Raw genomic sequence first — 9,095 nt, forward strand, 5'->3', positions numbered from 1 at the left:
TTTTTTTTTTTCACTTTTTGTTCCAAAAAAACAGAAACGGACTATGAGTGCACCAAACAGAAGATTCCGTTTTTTCGTTCCAATAGAACAAAAAAAATCCAGAAACGTTTTTTTAAAACGATACCAAACGGGCCCTAAGTCTTTTAATTTAATTTAATTTTGAGTCATAAAGTTTCATAATATATTTGATTTTACTAAGCCTGTTTATTTAATTTAATTTTGAGTCATAAAGTTTGATAATATATTTGAGAGTAATTTATACCGTCACCCCCTTGAAAATGCTATTATTAGATAAACATTCTTTGCATAATATCAAATTATATTCAAGCCCCATCCTCTGTAACAGTTAAGTAGAAGTTGAAATGACTATTGTACCCTTTTGACTAAAACACATGTCCAAAGCCCAATTCATTTTTTACAGTCCCTCGCTACCTTTTAAATTTCCCATACCTTCACCGTGGAGGGTTCAAGAAGGTTTTCTGTGCACAGGCGAGCGTGTTTCAACCCGGCTCACTCTCAGCACTGCACAACCGTCGACGGCGGTGGTAGATCACCGCGTCAGCACGAGGATTACAATGTCGAGGCTTGATCACTCCTAAGGTTGGGTATGGCCTTGCTTCGGAGCTTCGCCGCGCTGGGATTTTTGTGACGACTTTGAAAGATAAACCGCAGGGGGCCGATTGGGCTCTTAAGAGACAAATGCACCATTCCATGAGCCGCGGTATCGATTGGTTGTTTTTGGTTTCTGACGACTCTGATTTCTCTGATATGCTTAGAAGGGGCTCGGGATTCTAATCTGCAAACCGTTGTTGGAGCTATGATGGGAGCGATTTGGATCCTATTACAGATGAACTTCTTGTAAGAGACACCCAATTCGAGAGAAAATCTGATGAGAATGGTGGGAAGAAATAGATTCTACCACATCAGACCTCGCTTTGAACCCATTTCAGCCTTTGGGCTCTATTCGATCAGAGACGCCACCATCCGATACCGAATTCGTTTTATTGTCAGGGGTTTTGCTATTATTTCCTGACAGATTTTCGACTGTGGATATACAAAGGAAAGAATTTAAGATCGTTCTTTACATTCAAAACGTGAGCTCTTTACAACGTCTTGATCTTTTCCTTAAATTCATGGTTTCTGTTGCTGATCGTTCGAGATTGTAATCAAGAAATGCTGATATGTTATACAGGGTTAGAGAGAGAGAGAGAGAGAGAGAGAGAGAGAGAGAGAGAGAGAGAGAGAGTCTGATTCTATCTTCTGCCTATCTATATTGAAAAAGATGGAAGAAGACCTTAACCCATGAGTTCTACGGCTAACTTGCATTACGACGACAGTGGTGGCATGGAAACTCGTTTTACATCCCTTGGCTTTATCCTAATGAGGATTCATGAGATTCATGGCTGATCCACCACGGCGTCTCCTCCTTACTCATATTGGCTCTACATCATCTACTCAACCAACTTCCCCTGCAAAGCAGAGCCATCAAACATTGGTTACAATGTCGATCCATCCTGGATAATGAGATAGAAATCGCCTTGCAGAATCGTGGTTCATAACCCTTGCAAGGGTATTTTGGTATTTAAAAAATATATATACTTACTGACATCTGCATATAAGGTATTTTGACATCCTTAACAATGATTGACGGCAGGGGGTCTGAGTATAATTTGGTATTACGCAGGGAATGTTTCTCTAATGATAACATTTTCAAAGGGGGTGGCAATGTAAATTATCCTTGATTTTATTTCAAAATCATTCCCCAACTTGCTTTGTAATGTCAGTTGAAATCTAATTCGTTTTTTTTGGTAAAAAGTCTTGTTCCACCCACTTATGTGGTCAAATGTTAAAGGTTGCAAAAAAAAATACCAGGGGTAAGTGTTTGAAAAAGTTCTAGAGAGAGTAGAAACAAAATCTAATCCAAAAAAGCTACTAACCACATCCAAGCCAAAATTATTGTCTTATTTAGCTTAAACTTGACACATTGTCTTGTAATCTCATTATTTGATAGTGAAAGTTTTACCTAGATAAAGTTCAGTGGTTTTTCATGTTAAAAATACTAATGTATTTTCTGTAACTTTGTACTGTAGTGGGACATGCACAGTTACCATTCACGAGTATACTATTCACAATAGTTCACGTGAATTTCAATTACAGTGACGTACACAGGTGAGAAAACTGAGTCATCATTTTTTCCAACAAGGGGTATCGAGACCCAACAAGCGGTACCAGAGCAAGACCCTTAGTGAGTAAACATGTCTTTTAGATACCTGCAGCAAAAATGAACACTTACCGAGCGATACTGGTTGAAGGTCCTGCATTTCATTGGCCATAGCTGTCTATCACAAGTATTTTCTATAACTTTGTACTATAGCGGGAGAAACACACAATTACTATTCATGGGTGTACTAACTTCACATGGATGTACTATTCACTTCATATGAATAGTGTAGTCGAATTTCCTTCAGTGATGTACACACAGGTAGAAAAACTGAGTCATCATTTTTTTTTTTCAACAAAGAGTATCGCAACTCAACAAGTGATATCAGAGCAAGGCCTAACATAACCCTTCGTGAGTATGCGCCTTTTAGATACCTGTAGCCAATGTGTGATTAGACTCAAGGTCTTGCATTTCATTCGCTTGCCACAAAGTGTCTTTATTAGTTTGGGTACAAAATCCAAGGTTTCTCTTAATAACATTTGCATAATAAGAATATGAAAAATAAGACAACTGAAGATAAGATTGAATATGATAAGATACACCTGATAAAAAAAAAAAAAAAAAGGCTATAGTAGAATGGCCATGAAGGGAAACCCAAATGATGACATTTTTTATTTTATTTTTTGTTGAGTAATGAACAAATTGTGATAGTCGAAATAAAAGAATTATTCAAACTTGCATAGTGGAAAATGTGATAGTCAAAACAAAGAAAGTAGATCGACCCTTGTGGTTGAGTCTTTGACAAAATGGGAGAACGAGTTTCTTTGACAAAATAATAGAGCAAAATGAGAGAATGAGTTGGTAAAAGTAGGTTGAACTTGTAACAAGGCTGGTGAAATAAATGCATTAGAAGAAGAACTTATTAATTATTCAACAATATATAGGACAACCGATACCATAACTCTACATTTCAAATCGAATAACTAAAAAAATATTGACTAAGGTTGTTGGGCTGTGGCCAACAAACTCCTTAAAAAAATAAATATAAATAAGGGGTTTGAATAATATGAAAATAAAAACCAAAAACAGATTAAAACCGGATCTACTTTAAGGGGAAATTGCGGTTATCTACTTGATATGAAAAAGAGAGGGTACGATAGCAATCTCTCTCTCTCTCTCTCACACACACACAGAATGACCTTATTGACCTCCAATGTACATCTCATTGATATGCTCCACTATGTTTCTTGCTTTAAGAACCCTCTCCCTAAAATACAATTGTTAGATTTCAGCATATGCTTTCTCACAACCCATGAATTCTATGCACTACCATTGGCATGGCATACAAATTTCTCCAGTTTCATTGAACCCTCTCCCAGAACGAAAAATAAAAAAAAGATTCTTCGTTTTTGGTAATATTTGGTTGGGGTTGTTTCTTAATCTACGCATATGGTGTTTTGTAAAAAGTAGAACATCCTACTCTAAAGTCTTAAAACATTGTCTAACTAGTTTTCCTTTTAATCAGGTGGAATGAAACACAATGAAGCAATTAATTAGATCTAATTAGATGTTATTAGTTGGATATTGAAACGTATCTATAACCTTCTTCCTCACTTTAATTTGTTGGTAATCATTATTTAAACATAATCTTTTAATCTGGACTTTATAGAGTATAGAGTACTGATCGGGTCTAAGTTGGGACCCATTTACTTCAACTGAAGCGAGGCCAGATTAGCCGAAACCAGTTCTTTACTTAATTAGACAGCCTTGCATAGCGGTGTGGGACACATGTGCCCATTTTTATTTGGAGAATGGTTGAGATTTGAGAAGCTAATCTATCCATTTATCATGTGTTAGGTTTTTTGTATATTGTGTTCTTTAGTGGTTCATATAGTTATTATTAAGTTTGTATGTAATTGAGTTGGGTTTAATTCTATTATATGTATAGAGATAAAATTATAATTATATAAAAATTAAATTTTGGTAAACCTTTTTTGTTTGGGAGTATGGCTCTTGCATCAACACGGCTACTAATGGGAGCGCACCTAGAAGCATCATCAACAAGATGATCGTTTTGTCCCCCCCTTGATGGCTAGACGCGACCCCCTACACTCCCAAGTAGTGAGTCCTTAATTTTTCTCTCAAGTACTTTTAAGGTTTCCTATAGCCTTTGTAGTGAAAACCCTGGCCTAAATACATTGCATCCGGTTTTCTCCGATGAATGTAGACATTCGTGCCGAACCATGTTAAATTCCTCGTGTGCATGGTGTGTGTGTGATTTTCAGCTTGGTTTTTTTTTCCTTGTGATTGCATTTTCGTTCCTAACATCATGAAGGTTAATTGGGATTCAGATTGGATTCAAACAAATCTAATTCTTACTTACTTAGATCCGGTCAGAACCCTTGAAACTTAGCATAGATCGGCCAATTTGGATTGATCATATTCAAGATCAGTTCGATTGATTCTGATCCAAATCGACCTATTCAATCGATTCAATTCCAATTCTTGAAACCCCTAATTACCATTATTGTCATTTTACCTTTATTGGCTGGATTATCCGGGTGACATCATCCAAGAACCGGTCCTCCTTAGGCTCTTAAACAACTATTGTATTAGAAAATGGTTTAAAAACCGACCAAGCCAATCAACCTTACCTTGGAGGCTGCTGTGGAGTTGAAAATGCTCAGTATGGCTGATGGATTTTCTCTGGAAAGTTCAACTGAACATTATTGTCAAATGAAGTCGTTTTTAAACCATTTTCTAATACGATGATTTCAGCAATGACACAAATCTAACCACAAAAATTCAGACCAAGCCAATCTAACTTACCTTGGTGGCTGCTGTGGAGCTGAAAATGCTCAGTATGGCTGATGGATTTTCTCTGGAAACATTCAAATGAACATAATTGTCAAATGAAGTCGTTTTTAAACCATTTTCTAATACGAGGATTTCAGCAATGAAACAAATCTAACCACAAAAATTCAGACCAAGTACCAAGGGTGGTTGTTGAGGCTGTTGTGGAGCTGAAAATGCATGGCTGATGGATTTTCTCTTGAAACATTCAACAGAATATAAGTTCAGCTGAAGGAGCTATGTATGCAACAGAGATTGTTTTCCCTTTTGGAGTTCTGGATGCACTGAAAGAATATTGTGGATCTCATGAATATATTGTATGCCATTTGAGGATGGAGTTAACAGTTGGAAGTTATGAATAGCAATGCTAATTGGATGCCATAGAAACAATCAGGTGGGTTTTGCTCTAAGAAAAAAAAAAATTGTAGAAGTGGCAAATCAAGTTTTTGTTTTTAACATAACACTACAGTTGTATTATAGGGATTGCCAGAACTTAGGGATTTTGATTGAACAAGCAAGCCCACCCATTCATATTTGAGGCCAAGTTCCATAATTAGTATACTATGTGGGAGAGTTTGTGTAGAAGTGGCAAATCAAGTTTTTGTTTTTAACATAACACTATAGTTGTATTATAGGGATATCCAGTTTGTGGGAGAGTTTTTGTATAAGTGGCAAATCAAGTTTGTGTTTTTAACATAACACTATAGGTGTATTATGGACATCCTATCCAGTTTTACAGGATAAATAAACATCTTCATTGCCACCCGGCCCATTATCTAGAGATTGTGTCACCATTTAAACACACAAACAATAATTTCAGAGCTCTCCAAAACAAAACACACCCCCACCCCCACCCCCCTCCCCCCCCACCCCCCCAAAAAAAAAAAAAAAAAAAAAAAAAAAAAGAGGAGCCAAGCACCACAAGCTTTTTCCACACACAAATAAGTTGAAGGGGAGAGAGTAAAGTAAGACTCGCCATTAAAAAAAAAAAATTATAAGAAAATTATTGAAAAGCAATCCTGAAATCTAAAATCACCCCCTCAATATATGATTTTAGATATCATGAAATGTGAGTAACACAATTGAAATGACTAAAGGATTTTGCATGGAAGTAAACATCACCTTACTCAAGATCTAAATATTTCTTGTTAGCTCCCCTTCAACTTGCTCTCTACTGTTACTGAATGGAGTTGAACCAAGAGATAGCACAATCCCTGTTACAGATAATGAATGAGATAGTAAACTAATTAATTCTCTATGACTCGTACATTTTTTTGAACAAAGATTTTTAGGAGATAGGGAATTGTAGACTTAAGATTTTTTAAACATTTTTTTTTGAACAAAGATTTTTAGGAGATAGAGAATTGTGCTTCAGAGTATTCCAATGTGGAACTTGAGAGTTTCATTCCAAAAGGGGCTTTTGTAAAGGGTCCATCTTGTTGCATAAACTGCTGAAGCAGCAAGCATTGATGGACAATACATTATTGCCATAAAGAAGGCCAAGTTTTCCATCTGACTCTGAATAGAAAAAGAAGAAAGGGGGAAATAATTAATAACTTCTTAGTAATTGAAAGACATAGCAGGCTTAATAGGAGGGCTTGATCTATTATTACCTCCTTTTGATCAGCCATAGAAGCCTTAATAAAATGAACAAGAAAGACAAATGGTGTAAGCACTGTTAAGCTCCATTCAAGCTTTCCTAAGATTGCCTTCTCCATGGCCAAAATCTGTTCTCCGGTGTATGCCATGCATGAAATGGAGACAAAGTCGGCTAACTGTGAAACCCCCAAAGTATTGTTTCAAAATGAAAATAATTTTCACAAGTTCCAAACAAAGAAGAACTATGCAACAATGTAAATCAAAACACAACAAACTAAATCACATAAATAAACAATACAACTCTGGAGCCCAAAGTTCCTCATATTTGCTGGCTATAAGCACGGCACCTATTCCAACTAACTGCAGTTCCCTCCCTTGGGACTACTTTCATGGAAAGAAATTTATAAACTATATTGTTAGTGAGATAAAGAGTTTCAGGCATAAGTTCAAATTTGTAGTGAACTTCTATCATTCAATCCACAATAATGGCTCTCATTCTCTCATGAATATCAGGTTGCTCGTCCATATAATATTGAATGCTACTTGAATTCTACAAGGGAATTGAAAAGATCCACATATTGTCACATACACAAAGTCACAAACAGCTAATAGGGGAAAAATTAGAGGAAGAAGTACCTCCTCAAGCTTGTAAAACTTGTACAGGTCTTCCACATAGTCAACCATGGCTAGATGATTGTCTACATCTTCTGTTAAAAAATGATTATGGAAATGGGAATGTAAAGCATGAGATATCGTTAAAAAAAAAAAAAACTACCTTGCTTCGAGCTGTTGGAACTGATGTGAGGGTCTGAGCTTTACGCCTTGATGATTTCTGGCTTGAATTTTTCTCCTTTCTTGTATCTTCTTTCTGCTCCGGGCTTACCTCCCTTGCTATATCTGTGTTTGGCTTTGCATTGACCTTCTTCTGAGCTGGTTTCGCTTGTACAACTCCTTTCTTCTCCACAGGTCCATTAACAACTTTTGGAGCTAGTTTCTGAAGGTAAAAAGATTCAATATATAGAATTTGTTTGTTTTTGTGTAATTTCCTGAAATCAGATTTAGAAAAGTTCACAATTAAGTGCTCATGAGATTTACCTTAATATTCTCTGCTGTAGCAGCAGGTCGTGCATTCAAAAGTAGTTGTGCACAAAAAATCCTAAAAAAGAAAGAGCAAATAAACCATCTGCAGAAGAGAACGAGAGAGAGAGAGAGAGAGAGAGAGAGAGAGAGAGAGAGAGAGAGAGAGAGAGATGGGTACCTCGTTAGGGGACGGGAGAACTCTTACTTCGGGTTCCCATCGATGACTTGAACAGGAACCAAATTTCCAATATCTCCAAGTGCTTTCCGGTTATTTCCTTTGCCCAGAGGGATCTTTTGTTTCCCTCCCACCGGCAATTTCTGCACCTGCATATATCCATGACTTGTTAATATCAGAGAAAACAGAGAATCTGTTTATGGAAAATAAGACACAGAAAGCAGAGAATGTTTACAGAAGATAGTATCTGAAAAGTTAGATCTAACCCAAATGTAAAATCAAGAGATCCAACGTATACAATTATTTATGGGGAATTCAAAAAACCCCAATAAAATCGTGAAATCAGCTGATGAAAAAAAATCAAAATCTACAGATCCTATCGTCAACGAATCTTTTCGTCAAGCATTAATGAAGAGATACATCAGATACAAGCCGATAACGAAAGCAAAATTTTCGGGCCATCATTCGAAACTGGAAATCTTGAAAGCCGCGAATCAAGAGATATAACAGAATCTAAATTCAAGCAAAAAGGGAATTTGAAATAGAAAAACTAAGAATAACAGAATCTAAATTCAAGCAAAAAGGGAATTTGAAATAGAAAAACTAAGAGATCCAGCATATACAATTTTCCAAAAACCCCAATAAAATCATGAAATCATCTAATGAAAGAAAATCAAAATCTGCAGTTCCTATCGTCTACGAATCTTCTCCACAAGAATTAATCAAGAAATAAATTAGATATAAGACAATAACGAAAGGAAAATTTTCAGGCCATCATTTGAAACTGGAAATCCTAAAAGCCACAAATCAAAATATCTAACAGAATCTCAATTCAAGCAACAAGGAAATCTCTAGCTTGCTGTGTAAGAACTGGTTTTGACGCCATTTTTGATATGTCTCCAAATTTCCAGTACACGATCGATGGTTCCAACAACAGGGATGGTGGTTTTCGAATTTGCTACTCAGACGAAGATTGGATCGTCTAGACTATGCAGTCTTCCTCTCCCGTCTTCGTTCTCTCTTTCTCTCTCTCTCTCTCTCCCCTCCTTTTCCGTCTCCTTCTTCTTTCTTCCTCTGTTCGTCTTCTCATTTGTCTCTTTTTCCGAGAAGGGCTTAAGGAGTCTCCCCAAAAATCCCAGCCGTTGGACGAATCCATCTTTTAAAATTCTCATGCCGGTTTCTATCCGAAGCCACTTTCATAATCTCCAACGGTAAACTCTATCACAC

General features: G+C 36.6%; 1 pseudogene; it reads right to left on the reverse strand.

Moving 5' to 3' along the window:
* Positions 1 to 6,166: 6,166 nt before the first annotated feature.
* Positions 6,167 to 9,095, reverse strand: part of LOC122089697 — a 7,252-nt pseudogene continuing 4,323 nt past the window's right edge.

The sequence above is a fragment of the Macadamia integrifolia genome, chromosome 9, assembly GCF_013358625.1.
Source record: "Macadamia integrifolia cultivar HAES 741 chromosome 9, SCU_Mint_v3, whole genome shotgun sequence".
In the NCBI taxonomy this organism is placed as follows: domain Eukaryota; kingdom Viridiplantae; phylum Streptophyta; class Magnoliopsida; order Proteales; family Proteaceae; genus Macadamia; species Macadamia integrifolia.